Source organism: Cupressus sempervirens, chromosome 2, assembly GCF_028749045.1.
Source record: "Cupressus sempervirens isolate cs-2001-9-10 chromosome 2, ASM2874904v1, whole genome shotgun sequence".
NCBI classification, from domain to species: Eukaryota; Viridiplantae; Streptophyta; class Pinopsida; order Cupressales; family Cupressaceae; genus Cupressus; species Cupressus sempervirens.
In genome coordinates, this window is record NC_143119.1 from 562,167,297 (window position 1) to 562,184,911 (window position 17,615).

Sequence of the window (17,615 nt, forward strand, 5' to 3'; positions counted from 1 at the left end):
GTCACCCCACCGAGTACTCTCACCAAGTCGACTCCTTAAGTTCGTTCATCAAGTCGCCCCGCCAGGTCGGCCCACCAAGTACTCTCACCAAGTCGACCCTTTAAGTTCGGTCATCAACTCACCCCGCCAGGTCGGCCCACCAAGTACTCTCACAAAGTCGACTCTTTAGGTTCGTTCATCAATTCACCCCGCCAGCTCGGCCCACCAAGTTCTCTCACCAGGTCGACTCTTTAAGTTCGTTCATCAAGTCACCCCGCCAGTTCGACCCACCAAGTACTCTCACAAAGTCGACTCTCTAAGTTCGTTCATCAAGTCACCCTGCCAGGTCAGCCCACCAAGTACTCTCACCAAGTCACCCCGCTAGTTCGACCCACCAAGTCGACCCTTTAAGTTCGTTCATCAAGTCACCCGGCCAAGTCGGCCCACCAAGTCGACTCTTTAAGTCCGTTCATCAAGTCACGTGACCAGGTCAGCCCACCGGGTACTCTCACCAAGTCGACTCTTTAAGTTTGTTCATCAAGTCACCCGGCCAGGTCGGCCCACCAAGTACTCTCACCAAGTCGACTCTCTAAGTCCGTTCATCAAGTCACCCCGCCAGGTCGGCCCACCAAGTCGAATCTTTAAGTCCGTTCATCAAGTCACCCCACCAAGTACTCTAACCAAGTCGATTCTTCGAGTGCGTTCATCAAGTCACCCGACCAACTACTCTCACCAAGTCGACTCTTTAACTATGTTCATCAAGTCACCCCACCAAGCACTCTCACCACGTCAACTCTTTAGGTCCGTTCATAAAGTCACCCCACCAAGTCGACCCTTCAAGTGCGTTCATCAAGTCACCCCACCAAGTACTCTCACCAATTCGACTCTTTAAGTCTTTTCATCAAGTCACCACACCAAGTACTCTCACCAAGTCAACTCTTTAGGACCGTTCATCAAGTCACCTCGCCAAGTCGACCCTTGAAGTCCGTTCATCAAGTCACCCCACCAAGTACTCCCACCAAGTCGACTCTTTAAGTCAGTTCACGAAGTCACCCAACCAGGTCGGCCCACCAAGGACTCTCACCAAGTCGACTCTCTAAGTCTGTTCATCAGGTCACCCCACCGAGTACTCTCACCAAGTCAACTCTTTAGGTCCGTTCATCAGGTCACCCCGCAAAGTCGACCCTCTAAGTTCGTTCATCGAGTCACCCCACCAAGTTGACTCTTTAAGTCCTTTCATCAAGTCACCCCGCCAAGCCGACTCTTTAAGTCCGTTCATCAAGTCACCAGAACAACTACTCTCACCAATTCGACTCTGTAAGTCCGTTCATCAAGTCGGCCCACCGAGTACTCCCACCAAGTCGACTCTTTAAGTCCGTTCATCAGTTCACCCCGCCAAGTACTCTCACCAAGTCAACTCTTTAGGTCCGTTCATCAAGTCGACCCTTTAAGTCCGTTCATCAAGTCGCCCCGCCAAGTACTCTCACCAAGTCGACCGTTTAAGTCCTTTCATCAAGTCACCCCACCAAGTCGACTCTCGAAGTCCGTTCATCAAGTCACCAGAACAAGTAATCTAACCAAGTCGACTCTTTAAGTCCGTCCATAAAGTCACCCCACCAGGTCGGCCCACCAAGTACTCCCACCAAGCCGACTCTTTATGTTCGTTCATCAGTTCACCCCGCCAAGTACTCTCACCAAGTTGACTCTTTAAGTCTGCTCATCAAGTCGAGCCACCAGGTACTCTCACCAAGTCGACTCTTTGAGTCCGTTCAGCAAGTCGCCCCACCAAGTACTCTAACCAAGTCGATTCTTCAAGTGCGTTCATCAAGTCGCCCCACCAAGTACTCTCACCAAGTCGACTCTTTAAGTCCTTTCATCGAGTCACCCCGCCAAGTACTCTCACAAAGTCAACTCTTTAGGTCCGTTCATAGAGTCACCCCACCAAGTCGACCCTTCAAGTGCGTTCATCAAGTCACCCCGCCAGGTCGGCCCACCAAATCGAATCTCTAAGTCCGTTCATCAAGTCATCGTCCCGATCTGGCCGAGCCGTTCTGGCCGAGCCATGCTGGCCGAGCCGATCTGGGCGAGCCATTCTGGCCGACCCGATCCTGCCGAGCCGTTCTGGGCAAGCCATTCTGGCCGAGCCGATCTGGGCGACCCGTTTTGGCCGAGCCGATCTGGGCGAGCCGTTGTGGCCGAGCCATGCTGGCCGAGCCGATCTGGGCGAGCCGATCTGGGCGAGCCGTTCTGGCCGAGCCATGCTGGCCGAGCCGATCTGGGCGAGCCGTTCTGGCCGAGCCGATCTGGGCGAGCCGATCTGGGCGAGCCCTTCTGGCCGAGCCATGCTGGCCGAGCCGATCTGGCCGAGCTCCAAAAACGGTGTCGTGGATGGCTGTTTGGTCGCCTCTGTGCCAACTCGATCGGCACAACATTGGGAATGGTTCGACAGCGGTTGTCGTTCCAATGTGTCATCGGGATGTCTTGGAACGCGGCCTTTCAAGGGCGAGCTCGCGTCTAGCACTTGGATTGTGCTTCGTCACAAGTGAATGGGGAGATCTCTTTGTGAACGGCGGCATGGCGATTGCAAGAGAAAATTGACTTAGTAGTCGGAGCATTGGCCTCGGGCCATTGTGACGGCCTTGCAATTTCTCTATAATTGCAACCTATGTTTGCGCATAGCAGAGTTTGCATGTATGATTGGGCTTTGTTCTTGACGGTTCCAAGTACTCTCACCGAGGCTGGGCGAGCCATGCTGGCCGAGCCGATCTGGGCGAGCCATTCCTGCCGAGCCGATCTGGGCGAGCCGTTCTGGCCGAGCCATGCTGGCCGAGCCGATCTGGGCGAGCCGTTCTTGCCGAGCCGGTATGGCTGAGCCAATCTGGGCGAGCCGTTCTGGCCGAGCCATGCTGGCCGAGCCGATCTGGGCGAGCCGTTCTGGCCGAGCCGATCTGGCCGAGCTCCAAAAACGGTGTCGTGGATGGCTGTTTGGTCGCCTCTGTGCCAACTCGATCGGCACAACATTGGGAATGGTTCGACAGCGGTTGTCGTTCCAATGTGTCATCGGGATGTCTTGGAACGCAGCCTTTCAAGGGCGAGCTCGCGTCTAGCACTTGGATTGTGCGTCGTCACAAGTGATTGGGGAGATCTCTCTGTGAACGGCGGCATGGCGATTGCAAGAGAAAATTGACTTAGTAGTCGGAGCATTGGCCTCGGGCCATTGTGACGGCCTTGCAATTTCTCTATAATTGCAACCTATGTTTGCGCAGTAGCAGAGTTTGCACGTTAGATTGGCCTTTGTTCTTGACAGTTCGAAGTACTCTCACCAAGGCTGGGCGAGCCATGCTGGCCGAGCCGATCTGGGCGAGCCATTCTGGCCGAGCCGATCTGGGCGAGCTCCAAAAACGGTGTCGTGGATGGCTGTTTGGTCACATTTTTCATTGAATTGGATTTTTAAGGGAGTTGTCCGCGCTGTCGCAGATTTCTAATGCAGAGCGAGCCTCGCACTAATAGCTTATATAGGAGAGGTTGTTGCCGCGAGCCTCTCCCATGCCCCTTTCATTGATTCAACATTTGTGTCTAGGCGGATCAGATTGTTGGGTTTTCAAACGGTGTATGCTGATGTTGAATGAATGAAAGGGGCATGAAGCGATCTCAGTGCTTTTCCTCGGCTCTCCTTTAGATCATGTTTTCCGATGACTCAATTTTGGAAAAGGTGAGGCAGCGGTTGCCGATCCATGGCGTGTGTTTTTGGTGGTTTTAAAACTTGATCTAAACGTGAGCCTTTGTCTAGCACTCCGGCGTTGCTTGGTATAATGGCAATTTGCTATGGGTGCTCGGCGCTCTAGCAATTTGTCATGGTGTACTTATCGCGGCTACATGGGAGCTTTAATATCGAAAGCTCTCGGCGAAAAATGGTGGCCGAGCCATGCTGGCGGACCCGATCTGGCTTAGCCGTTTTCGTCGACCCGATCTGGCTCTCGTTTCTCACTCCATCGGCACAAATTCGGGAGTTGTTCGACAGCGGTTGTCGTTCCAATGTGTCATTGCGGTGATCTGGAGAGCGATGCTAAGTGCGGGAGCTTGCGTCTAGCATTTGGGGATGTTTGTGCAAGCGAGCAGGGGAGCTTCTCTTATCGGAACCTCTCCGTGGCCTTTGAATATAGACCCAGTGCCGACGATATCGATGGATACGAGCCTTGGATTATAAAATTGTTCAGCTAACATTGGTTTTTGTGAGAGATGGGTACGAAAGCACTTCCCGATCGATACGCGGGAGTTCCCTAAGATCGCCTCTGTGCCAACTCGATCGGCACAACATTGGGAATGGTTCGACAGCGGTTGTCGTTCCAATGTGTCATCGGGATGTCTTGGAACGCGGCCTTTCAAGGGCGAGCTCGCGTCTAGCACTTGGATTGTGCGTCGTCACAAGTGAATGGGGAGATCTCTCTGTGAACGGCGGCATGGCGATTGCAAGAGAAAATCGAGTTAGTAGTCGGAGCATTGGCCTCGGGCCATTGTGACGGCCTTGCAATTTCTCTGTAATTGCGAGCTATGTTTGCGCAGTAGCAGAGTTTGCATGTGAGATTGGCCTTTGTTCTTGACAGTTCGAAGTACTCTCACCGAGTCAGCAAGTCACCATGCTGGCCGAGCCGATCTGGGCGAGCCATTCTGGCCGAGCCGATCTGGGCGAGCTCCAAAAACGGTGTCGTGGATGGCTGTTTGGTCACATTTTTCATTGAATTGGATTTTTAAGGTTTTTGTCCGCGCTATCGCAGATTTCTAATGCAGAGCGAGCCTCGCACTAATAGCTTATATAGGAGAGGTTGTTGCCGCGAGCCTCTCCCATGCCCCTTTCATTGATTCAACATTGGTGTCTAGGCGGATCGGATTGTTGGGTTTTCAAACGGTGTATGCTGATGTTGAATGAATGAAAGGGGCATGAAGCGATCTCAGTGCTTTTCCTCGGCTCTCCTTTAGATCATGTTTTCCGATGACTCAATTTTGGAAAAGGTGAGGCAGCGGTTGCCGATCCATGGCGTGTGTTTTTGGTGATTTTAAAACTTGATCTAAACGTGAGCCCTTGTCTAGCACTCCGGGCGTTGCTTGGTATAATGGCAATTTGCTATGGGTGCTCGGCGCTCTAGCAATTTTGTCATGGTGTACTTATCGCTGCTACATGGGAGCTTTAATATCGAAAGCTCTCGGCGAAAAATGGTGGCCGAGCCATGCTGGCCGACCCGATCTGGCTTAGCCGTTTTCGTCGACCCGATCTGGCTCTTCTTTCTCACTCCATGGGCACAAATTCGGGAGTTGTTCGACAGCGGTTGTCGTTCCAATGTGTCATTGCGGTGATCTGGAGAGCGATGCTAAGGGCCGGAGCTTGCGCCTAGCATTTGGGGATGTTTGTGCAAGAGAGCAGGGGAGCTTCTCTTATCGGAACCTCTCCGTGGCCTTTGAATATAGACCCAGTGCCGACGATATCGATGGATACGAGCCTTGGATTATAAAATTGTTCACAGCTAACATTGGTTTTTGTGAGAGATGGGTACGAAAGCACTTCCCGATCGATTCGCGGGAGCTCCCTAAGATCGCCTCTGTGCCAACTCGATCGGCACAACATTGGGAATGGTTCGACAGCGGTTGTCGTTCCAATGTGTCATCGGGATGTCTTGGAACGCGGCCTTCCAAGGGCGAGATCGCGTCTAGCACTTGGATTGTGTGTCGTCACAAGTGAATGGGGAGATCTCTCTGTGAATGGCGGCATGGTGATTGCAAGAGAAAATTGACTTAGTAGTCGGAGCATTGGCCTCGGGCCATTGTGACGGCCTTGCAATTTCTCTATAATTGCAAGCTATGTTTGCGCAGTAGCAGAGTTCGCATGTAAGATTGGCCTTTGTTCTTGACAGTTCCAGGAGATGACCTCCGGAACTTTTGGATTGGGCCCCTTCAAGGTGAAATTCATCCAGTTGATCGGATGAGCTCGATGACCATTTCACTCCCTTGGCTCCATGAATTCAAATCCCATCCAGCTGCCGTGAAGCCATCCCGATTTTGCTATGCGAGGGCTCTCTCCCCAGAGTCGTTCTCTTTGCAACAACTTCTTTGGCAAAAAAATTTCGGAATGGTTCGGCAGCGGTTGTCGTTCCAATGGTGCCGTTGTGGTGGTTGCCTGGGCAGCGATCTGAAGGGCGAGCCGTCGTCTAGCAGTTGGGCTGCGCATCACGGGTGACAAGGGAGCCTTTGTAATCGGAAGCTCCCCGTGACCATTCGATGAGAAGAGCCATTGCTTGTGTGAGCAAGGACGAATGCAGCCTCGGATTCCAAAGGAAATCAACGACATCGGATCTATATATAAGAGCGGAATGAAGCAGCAGCCCGTTTGCCATGCGCGGCTCCCCAAAGTTGCTCGTCTTTCTCACTCCATCGGCACAAATTCGGGAGTTGTTCGACAGCGGTTGTCGTTCCAATGTGTCATTGCGGCGATCTGGAGAGCGATGCTAAGGGCGGGAGCTTGTGTCTAGCATTTGGGATGTTTGTGCGAGCGAGCAGGGGAGCTTCTCTTATCGGAACCTCTCCGTGGCCTTTGAATATATAGACCCAGTGCCGACGATATCGATGGATACGAGCCTTGGATTCTAAATTTGTTCACAGCTAAGATTGGTTTTTGTGAGAGATGGGTACGAAAGCACATCCCGATTGCTACGCGGGAGCTCCCTAAGGTCGCCTCTGTGCCAACTCGATCGGCAGAACATTGGGAATGGTTCGACAGCGGTTGTCGTTCCAATGTGTCATCGGGGGATGTCTCGGAAAGTGGGCTGGCCTTTCAAGGGCGAGCTCGCGTCTATCACTTGGATTGTGCGTCGCGTCGCAAGTGAATGGGGAGATCTCTCTGTGAACGGCGGCATGGTGATTGCAAGAGAAAATTTGACTTAGTCGGAGCATTGGCCTCGGGCCACTGTGATGGCTTGGCAATTTCTCTTTAATTGCAACCTATGTTTGCGCAGTAGCAGAGTTTGCAAGTAAGACGGTCCTTGTTCTTGAGAGTTCCAGGAGATGACCTCCGGAACTTTTGGATTGGGCCCCTTCAAGGTGAAATTCATCCAGTTGATCGGATGAGCTCGATGACCATTTCAGTCCCCCTTGGCTCCATGAATTCACATCTCCTAACCGATGACAATCTTTTGCTCCTTAGACGACCTCATAATAAATTGGGTCGTGGATGGCTGTTTGGTCAGAATTTTCAACGATTTGGATTTTTATGGCGGATGTCGGCGTGTTCGCTAATTTCTAATGGAGAGCGAGCCTCGCACTAATAGCTTATATAGGAGAGGTTGTTGCCGCGAACCTCTCCCGTGCCCCTCTCATTGATTCAACGGCGGTGTCAAGGCGGATGGAAATGTCGGATTTTGAAACAGTGGACGCCGACGTTGAATCAATTGGAGGGGCATGAAGCCCACCCTCGAGGTGCTATTCCTCGACTCTCCTTTAGATCATGTTTTCTTGTCACTCAGCTGGCGCAATTTCGGAAAGCAGTTGGGCTGCGCGTCACGAGTGACAAGGGAGCCTTTGTGATCGGAAGCTCCCCGTGGCCATTCTCGATGAGAAGAGCCATTGCTTGTGTGAGCAAGGACGAATGCAGCCTCGGATTCCAAACGAAATCAACGACATCGGATCTCTATATATAAGAGCGGAATGAAGCAGCAGCCCGTTTGCGATGCGCGGCTCCCCAAAGTTGCTATTCTTTCTCACTCCATCGGGGCACAAATGCGGGAGTTGTTCGACAGCGGTCGTCGTTCCAATGGTGTCATTGCGGCGAAATTTGTTCACAGCTAAGATTGGTTTTTGTGAGAGATGGGTATGAAAGCACATCCCGATTGCTACGCGGGAGCTCCCTGAGGTCGCCTCTGTGCCAACTCGATCGGCACAACATTGGGAATGGTTCGACAGCGGTTGTCGTTCCAATGTGTCATCGGGGGATGTCTTGGAAAGTGGTCTTTCTTTCAAGGGCGAGCTCGCGTCTAGCACTTGGGTTGTGCGTCGCGTCACAAGTGAATGGGGGATGTCTTGGAAAGTGGTCTTTCTTTCAAGGGCGAGCTCGCGTCTAGCACTTGGATTGTGCGTCGCGTCACAAGTGAATGGGGAGATCTCTCTGTGAACAGCGGCATGGTGATTGCAAGAGAAAATTGACTTAGTCGGAGCCATTGGCCTCGGGCCATTGTGACGGCCTCGCAATTTCTCTTTAATTGCAACCTATGTTTGCGCAGTAGCAGAGTTTGCATGTAAGATGGGCCTTGTTCTCGAGAGTTCCAGGAGATGACCTCCGGAACTTTTGGATTGGGCCCCTTCAAGGTGAAATTCATCCAGTTGATCGGATGAGCTCGATGACCATTTCAGTCCCTCGGCTCCATGAACTCACATCTCGTAACCGATGACAATCTTTTGCTCCTCTGCCGACCCCATAAAAAATTGGGTCGTGAATGGCTGTTTGGTAGGAATTTTAAAGGATTCGGATTTTCAAGGCGGATGTCGGTGTGTTCGCTAATTTCTAATGCAGAGCGAGCCTCGCACTAATAGCTTATATAGGAGAGGTGGTTGCCACGAGCCTCTCCCGTGCCCCTCTCATTGATTCAACGCCGGTGTCAAGGCGGATGGATATGTCGGATTTTGAAACGGTGGACGCCGACGTTGAATCAATTAGAGGGGCATGAAGCCCACCCTGGATGTGCTATTCCTAGGCTCTCCTTTAGATCATGTTTTCTTCTCACTCAGCTGGCGCAATTTCGGAAAAAGGTTTGGCAGCGGTTGCCATCCCTCACCGCGTCTACTTGGTGATTTTAAAACTCGATCTAAAACGGGAGCCCTCGCCTAGCACCTCCGTCCGGTGTTGCTCGGGTATTGCAAAAAATTATGCCGACGGCGCGAATCCCCCAACGAATGCCTACGCTTGGACCCTCTCTTAGATCACCTTCTTCGATCACTCGACCGACGCAACCACGGAAGAGACTTGGCAGCGGTTGCCATTCTACAGCGCGTCTGTTCAGCGATTTCGAAGTTGATCTAATGGCGAGCCCTTGTCTCTAGCCATGAGGTGGGTGCTTGGCGCTCTAGCAAAATTTTTTGCGTGCCTATCGCGGCTACAACGGGAGAGGTGGTTGCCGCGAGCCTCTCCCGTGCCCCCCTCATTGATTCAACGCCGCTGTCAGGGCGGATGGATATGTCGGATTGTGAAACGGTGGACGCCGACGTTGAATCAATTAGAGGGGCATGAAGCCCACCCTCGAGGGTGCTATTCCTGGACTCACCTTTAGATCATGTTTTCTTGTCACTCAGCTGGCGCAATTTCGGAAAAAGGTTTGGCAGCGGTTGCCAGCCCTCACCGCGTCTACTTGGTGATTTTAAAACTCGATCTAAAACGGGAGCCCTCGTCTAGCACCTCCGTCCGGTGTTGCTCGGGTATTGCATAAATTTATGCCATCGGCGCGAATCCCCCAACGAATGCCTACACACTTGGACCCTCTCTTAGATCACCTTCTTCGATCACTCGACCGACGCAACTACGGAAGAGACTTGGCAGCGGTTGCCATTCTACAGCGCGTCTGTTCAGCGATTTCGAAGTTGATCTAATGGCGAGCCCTTGTCTCTAGCCATGAGGTGGGTGCTTGGCGCTCTAGCAAAATTTTTTGCGTGCCTATCGCGGCTACAAGGGGAGAGGTGGTTGCCGCGAGCCTCTCCCGTGCCCCCCTCATTGATTCAACGCCGCTGTCAGGGCGGATGGATATGTCAGATTTTGAAACGGTGGACGCCGACGTTGAATCAATTAGAGGGGCATGAAGCCCACCCTCGAGGGTGCTATTCCTGGACTCTCCTTCAGATCATGTTTTCTTGTCACTCAGCTGGCGCAATTTCGGAAAAAGGTTTGGCAGCGGTTGCCAGCCCTCACCGCGTCTACTTGGTGATTTTAAAACTCGATCTAAAACGGGAGCCCTCGTCTAGCACCTCCGTCCGGTGTTGCTCGGGTATTGCAGAAACTTATGCCATCGGCGCGAATCCCCCAACGAATGCCTACGCTTGGACCCTCTCTTAGATCACCTTCTTCGATCACTCGACCGACGCAACTGCGGAAGAGACTTGGCAGCGGTTGCCATTCTACAGCGCGTCTGTTCAGCGATTTCGAAGCTGATCTAATGGCGAGCCCTTGTCTCTAGCCATGAGGTGGGTGCTTGGCGCTCTAGCAAAATTTTTTTGCGTGCCTATCGCGGCTACAAGGGGAGAGGTGGTTGCCGCGAGCCTCTCCCGTGCCCCCCTCACTGATTCAACGCCGCTGTCAGGGCGGATGGATATGTCGGACTTTGAAACGGTGGACGCCGACGTTGAATCAGTTAGAGGGGCATGAAGCCCACCCTCGAGGGTGCTATTCCTGGACTCTCCTTTAGATCATGTTTTCTTGCCACTCAGCTGCCGCAATTTCGGAAAAAGGTTTGGCAGCGGTTGCCAGCCCCTCGCCGCGTCTACTCGGTGATTTTAAAACTTGATCTAAAACGGGAGCCCTCGTCTAGCACCTCCGTCCGGTGTTGCTCGGGTATTGCATAAGTTTTTATGCCATCGGCGCGAATCTCCCAACGAATGCCTACGCTTAGACCCTCTCTTAGATCACCTTCTTCGATCACTCGACCGACGCAACTACGGAAGAGACTTGGCAGCGGTTGCCATTCTACAGCGCGTCTGTTCAGCGATTTCGAAGTTGATCTAATGGCGAGCCCTTGTCTCTAGCCATGAGGTGGGTGCTTGGCGCTCTAGCAAAACTTTTTGCGTGCCTATCGCGGCTACAAGGGGAGAGGTGGTTGCCGCGAGCCTCTCCCGTGCCCCCCTCATTGATTCAACGCCGCTGTCAGGGCGGATGGATATGTCGGATTTTGAAACGGTGGACGCCGACGTTGAATCAATTAGAGGGGCATGAAGCCCACCCTCGAGGGTGCTATTCCCTGACTCTCCTTTAGATCATGTTTTCTTGTCACTCAGCTGGCGCAATTTCGGAAAAAGGTTTGGCAGCGGTTGCCAGCCCTCACCGCGTCTACTCGGTGATTTTAAAACTCGATCTAAAACGGGAGCCCTCGTCTAGCACCTCCGTCCGGTGTTGCTCGGGTATTGCATAATTTTGTGCTATCGGCGCGAATCACCCAACGAATCCCTAGCCTTGGACTCTCTCTTAGATCACCTTCTTCGATCACTCGACCGGCGCAATTACGGAAGAGGCTTGGCAGCAGTTGCCATTCCACAGCGCGTCTGTTCAGCGATTTCGAAGTTGATCTACTAATGGCGAGCCCTTGTCTAGCCATGAGGTGGGTGCTTGGGGCTCTAGCAATTTTTTGTGTGCCTATCGCGGCTTACAATGGGAGCTTTGATAACAAAAGTTCTCGGCGACCCTCCCCAATAGAAATCAGTGCTGGTGTTCGCGAAAGACACGTTATTCGGATTTTTGGAATATTGGCACCAGCATCGTTTCTATTGGGAGGGCCGTGAAGCCATCCCGATTTTGCTATGCGAGGGCTCTCTCCCCAGAGTCGTTCTCTACGCAACAACTTCTTTGGCACAAAATTTTCATAACGGTTCGGCAGCGGTTGTCGTTCCAATGGTGCCGTTGTGGTGGTTGCCTGGGCAGCGATCTGAAGGGCGACCCGTCGTCTAGCAGTTGGCCTGCGCATCACGAGTGACAAGGGAGCCTTTGTTATCGGAAGCTCCCCGTGGCCATTCGATTAGAAGAGCCATTGCTTGTTTGAGCAAGGACGAATGCAGCCTCGGATTCCAAACGAAATCAACGATTTCGGATCTATATAAAGAGCGGAATGAAGCAGCAGCAGCACAGCCCGTTTGCTATGCGCGGCTCCCCAAAGTTGCTCTTCTTTCTCACTCCATTGCCACAATTTCGGGAGTTGCTCGACAGCGGTTGTCGTTCCAATGTGTCATTGCGGTGATCTGGAGAGCGATGCTAAGGGCGGGAGCTTGTGTCTAGAATTTGGGATATGTTTGTGCGAGCGAGCAGGGGAGCTTCTCTTATCGGAACCTCTCCGTGGCCTTTGAATATATAGACCCAGTGCCGACGATGGATGCGAGCCCTTGGATTCCAAATTTGTCCACAGCTAACATTGGTTTTTGTGAGAGACGGGCACGAAAGCACATCCCGATTGCTACGCGGGAGCTCCCTAAGGTCGCCTCTGTGCCAACTCGATCGGCACAACATTGGGAGTGGTTCGACAGCGGTTGACGTTCCAATGTGTCATCGGGGGATGTCTTGGAAAGTGGTCTTTCTTTCAAGGGCGGTCTCGCGTCTAGACCTTGGAATTGTGCGTCGCGTCACAAGTGAATGGGGAGATCTCTCTGTGAACGGCGGCATGGTGATTGCAAGAGAAAATTGACTTAGTCGGAGCCATTGGCCTCGGGCCATTGTGACGGCCTCGCAATTTCTCTTTAATTGCAACCTATGTTTGCGCAGTAGCAGAGTTTGCATGTATAAGATGGGCCTTGTTCTCGAGAGTTCCAGGAGATGACCTCCGGAACTTTTGGATTGGGCCCCTTCAAGGTGAAATTCATCCAGTTGATCGGATGAGCTCGATGACCATTTCAGTCCCTCGGCTCCATGAACTCACATCTCCTAACCGATGACGATCTTTTGCTCCTCTGCCGACCTCATAAAAAATTGGGTCGTGAATGGCTGTTTGGTAGGAATTTTAAAGGATATGGATTTTTAAGGCGGATGTCGGCGTGTTCGCTAATTTCTAATGCAGAGCGAGCCTCGCACTAATAGCTTATATAGGAGAGGTGGTTGCCGCGAGCCTCTCCCGTGCCCCCCTCATTGATTCAACGCCGGTGTCAAGGCGGATGGATATGTCGGATTTTGAAACGGTGGACGCCGACGTTGAATCAATTAGAGGGGCATGAAGCCCACCCCGGATGTGCTATTCCTCGACTCTCCTTTAGATCATGTTTTCTTGTCACTCAGCTGGCGCAATTTCGGAAAAAGGTTTGGCAGCGGTTGCCAGCCCTCACCGCGTCTACTTGGTGATTTTAAAACTCGATCTAAAACGGGAGCCCTCGTCTAGCACCTCCGTCCGGTGTTGCTCGGGTATTGCATAAAATTATGCCATCGGCGCGAATCCCCCAACGAATGCCTACGCTTGGACCCTCTCTTAGATCACCTTCTTCGATCACTCGACCGACGCAACTACGGAAGAGACTTGGCAGCGGTTGCCATTCTACAGCGCGTCTGTTCAGCGATTTCGAAGTTGATCTAATGGCGAGCCCTTGTCTCTAGCCATGAGGTGGGTGCTTGGCGCTCTAGCAAAATTTTTTGCGTGCCTATCGCGGCTACAATGGGAGAGGTGGTTGCCGCGAGCCTCTCCCGTGCCCCCCTCATTGATTCAACGCCGCTGTCAGGGCGGATGGATATGTCGGATTTTGAAAAAAGGTGGACGCCGACGTTGAATCAATTAGAGGGGCATGAAGCCCACCCTCGAGGGTGCTATTCCTGGACTCTCCTTTAGATCATGTTTTCTTGTCACTCAGCTGGCGCAATTTCGGAAAAAGGTTTGGCAGCGGTTGCCAGCCCTCACCGCGTCTACTCGGTGATTTTAAAACTCGATCTAAAACGGGAGCCCTCGTCTAGCACCTCCGTCCGGTGTTGCTCGGGTATTGCATAAATTTATGCCATCGGCGCGAATCCCCCAACGAATGCCTACGCTTGGACCCTCTCTTAGATCACCTTCTTCGATCACTCCACCGACGCAACTACGGAAGAGACTTGGCAGCGGTTGCCATTCTACAGCGCGTCTGTTCAGCGATTTCGAAGTTGATCTAATGGCGAGCCCTTGTCTCTAGGCATGAGGTGGGTGCTTGGCGCTCTAGCAAAATTTTTTGCGTGCCTATCGCGGCTACAAGGGGAGAGGTGGTTGCCGCGAGCCTCTCCCGTGCCCCCCTCATTGATTCAACGCCGCTGTCAGGGCGGATGGATATGTCGGATTTTGAAACGGTGGACGCTGACGTTGAATCAATTAGAGGGGCATGGAGCCCACCCTCGAGGGTGCTATTCCTGGACTCTCCTTTAGATCATGTTTTCTTGTCACTCAGCTGGCGCAATTTCGGAAAAAGGTTTGGCAGCGGTTGCCAGCCCTCACCGCGTCTACTCGGTGATTTTAAAACTCGATCTAAAACGGGAGCCCTCGTCTAGCACCTCCGTCCGGTGTTGCTCGGGTATTGCATAAATTTATGCCATCGGCGCGAATCCCCCAACGAATGCCTACGCTTGGACCCTCTCTTAGATCACCTTCTTCGATCACTCCACCGACGCAACTACGGAAGAGACTTGGCAGCGGTTGCCATTCTACAGCGCGTCTGTTCAGCGATTTCGAAGTTGATCTAATGGCGAGCCCTTGTCTCTAGGCATGAGGTGGGTGCTTGGCGCTCTAGCAAAATTTTTTGCGTGCCTATCGCGGCTACAAGGGGAGAGGTGGTTGCCGCGAGCCTCTCCCGTGCCCCCCTCATTGATTCAACGCCGCCGTCAGGGCGGATGGATATGTCGGATTTTGAAACGGTGGACGCCGACGTTGAATCAATTAGAGGGGCATGAAGCCCACCCTCGAGGGTGCTATTCCTGGACTCTCCTTTAGATCATGTTTTCTTGTCACTCAGCTGGCGCAATTTCGGAAAAAGGTTTGGCAGCGGTTGCCAGCCCTCACCGCGTCTACTCGGTGATTTTAAAACTCGATCTAAAACGGGAGCCCTCGTCTAGCACCTCCGTCCGGTGTTGCTCGGGTATTGCATAAATTTATGCCATCGGCGCGAATCCCCCAACGAATGCCTACGCTTGGACCCTCTCTTAGATCACCTTCTTCGATCACTCCACCGACGCAACTACGGAAGAGACTTGGCAGCGGTTGCCATTCTACAGCGCGTCTGTTCAGCGATTTCGAAGTTGATCTAATGGCGAGCCCTTGTCTCTAGGCATGAGGTGGGTGCTTGGCGCTCTAGCAAAATTTTTTGCGTGCCTATCGCGGCTACAAGGGGAGAGGTGGTTGCCGCGAGCCTCTCCCGTGCCCCCCTCATTGATTCAACGCCGCTGTCAGGGCGGATGGATATGTCGGATTGTGAAACGGTGGACGCCGACGTTGAATCAATTAGAGGGGCATGAAGCCCACCCTCGAGGGTGCTATTCCTGGACTCTCCTTTAGATCATGTTTTCTTGTCACTCAGCTGGCGCAATTTCGGAAAAAGGTTTGGCAGCGGTTGCCAGCCCTCACCGCGTCTACTCGGTGATTTTAAAACTCGATCTAAAACGGGAGCCCTCGTCTAGCACCTCCGTCCGGTGTTGCTCGGGTATTGCATAAATTTATGCCATCGGCGCGAATCCCCCCAACGAATGCCTACGCTCGGACCCTCTCTTAGATCACCTTCTTCGATCACTCGACCGACGCAACTACGGAAGAGACTTGGCAGCGGTTGCCATTCTACACCGCTTCTGTTCAGCGATTTCGAAGTTGATCTAATGGCGAGCCCTTGTCTCTAGCCATGAGGTGGGTGCTTGGCGCTCCAGCAAAATTTTTTGCGTGCCTATCGCGGCTACAACGGGAGAGGTGGTTGCCGCGAGCCTCTCCCGTGCCCCCCCTCATTGATTCAACGCCGCTGTCAGGGCGGATGGAAATGTCGGATTTTGAAACGGTGGACGCCGACGTTGAATCAATTAGAGGGGCATGAAGCCCACCCTCGAGGGTGCTATTCCTGGACTCTCCTTTAGATCATGTATTCTTGTCACTCAGCTGGCGCAATTTCGGAAAAAGGTTTGGCAGCGGTTGCCAGCCCCTCGCCGCGTCTACTCGGTGATTTTAAAACTCGATCTAAAACGGGAGCCCTCGTCTTGCACCTCCGTCCGGTGTTGCTCGGGTATTGCACAAATTTTTGCCATCGGCGCGAATCCCCCAACGAATGCCTACACGCTTGGACCCTCTCTTAGATCACCTTCTTCGATCACTCGACCGACGCAATTACGGAAGAGACTTGGCAGCGGTTGCCATTCTACACCGCGTCCGTTCTGCGATTTTGAAGTTGATCTAATGGCGAGCCCTTGTCGATAGCCATGAGGTGGGTACTTGGCGCTCTAGCAATATTTTTTGCGAGCCTATCGCGGCTACAATGGGGGAGGTGGTTGCCGCGAGCCTCTCCCGTGCCCAGCTCATTGATTCAACGCCGCTGTCAGGGCGGATGGATTTGTCGGATTTTGAAACGGTGGACGCCGACGTTGAATCAATTAGAGGGGCATGAAGCCCACCCTCGAGGGTGCTATTCCTGGACTCTCCTTTAGATCATGTATTCTTGTCACTCAGCTGGCGCAATTTCGGAAAAAGGTTTGGCAGCGGTTGCCAGACCTCACCGCGTCTACTTGGTTATTTTAAAACTCGATCTAAAACGGGAGCCCTCTTCTAGCACCTCCGTCCGGTGTTGCTCGGGTATTGCATAAATTTATGCCATCGGCGCGAATCCCCCAACGAATGCCTACGCTTGGACCCTCTCTTAGATCACCTTCTTCGATCACTCCACCGACGCAACTACGGAAGAGACTTGGCAGCGGTTGCCATTCTACAGCGCGTCTGTTCAGCGATTTCGAAGTTGATCTAATGGCGAGCCCTTGTCTCTAGCCATGAGGTGGGTGCTTGGCGCTCTAGCAAAATTTTTTGCGTGCCTATCGCGGCTACAACGGGAGAGGTGGTTGCCGCGAGCCTCTCCCGTGCCCCCCTCATTGATTCAACGCCGCTGTCAGGGCGGATGGATATGTCGGATTTTGAAACGGTGGACGCCGACGTTGAATCAATTAGAGGGGCATGAAGCCCACCCTCGAGGGTGCTATTCCTGGACTCTCCTTTAGATCATGTTTTCTTGTCACTCAGATGGCGCAATTTCGGAAAAAGGTTTGGCGCAATTTCGGAAAAAGGTTTGGCAGCGGTTGCCAGCCCTCACCGCGTCTACTCGGTGATTTTAAAACTCGATCTAAAACGGGAGCCCTCGTCTAGCACCTCCGTCCGGTGTTGCTCGGGTATTGCATAAATTTATGCCATCGGCGCGAATCCCCCGACGAATGCCTACGCTTGGACCCTCTCTTAGATCACCTTCTTCGATCACTCGACCGACGCAACTACGGAAGAGACTTGGCAGCGGTTGCCATTCTACAGCGCGTCTGTTCAGCGATTTCGAAGTTGATCTAATGGCGAGCCCTTGTCTCTGGCCATGAGGTGGGTGCTTGGCGCTCTAGCAAAAATTTTTGCGTGCCTATCGCGTAAAGCATGTTTTCTAGTCACTCAGCTGGCGCAATTTCGGAAAAAGGTTTGGCAGCGGTTGCCAGCCCTCACCGCGTCTTCTTGGTGATTTTAAAACTCGATCTAAAACGGGAGCCCTCGTCTAGCGGCTCTGTGCCAACTCGATCGGCACAACATTGGGAAATGGTTCGACAGCGGTTGTCGTTCCAATGTGTCATCGGGGGATGCCTTGGAAAGTGGCCTTTCAAGGGCGAGCTCGCGTCTAGCCCTTGGATTGTGCGTCGCGTCACAAGTGAATGGGGAGATCTCTCTGTGAACGGCGGCATGGTGATTGCAAGA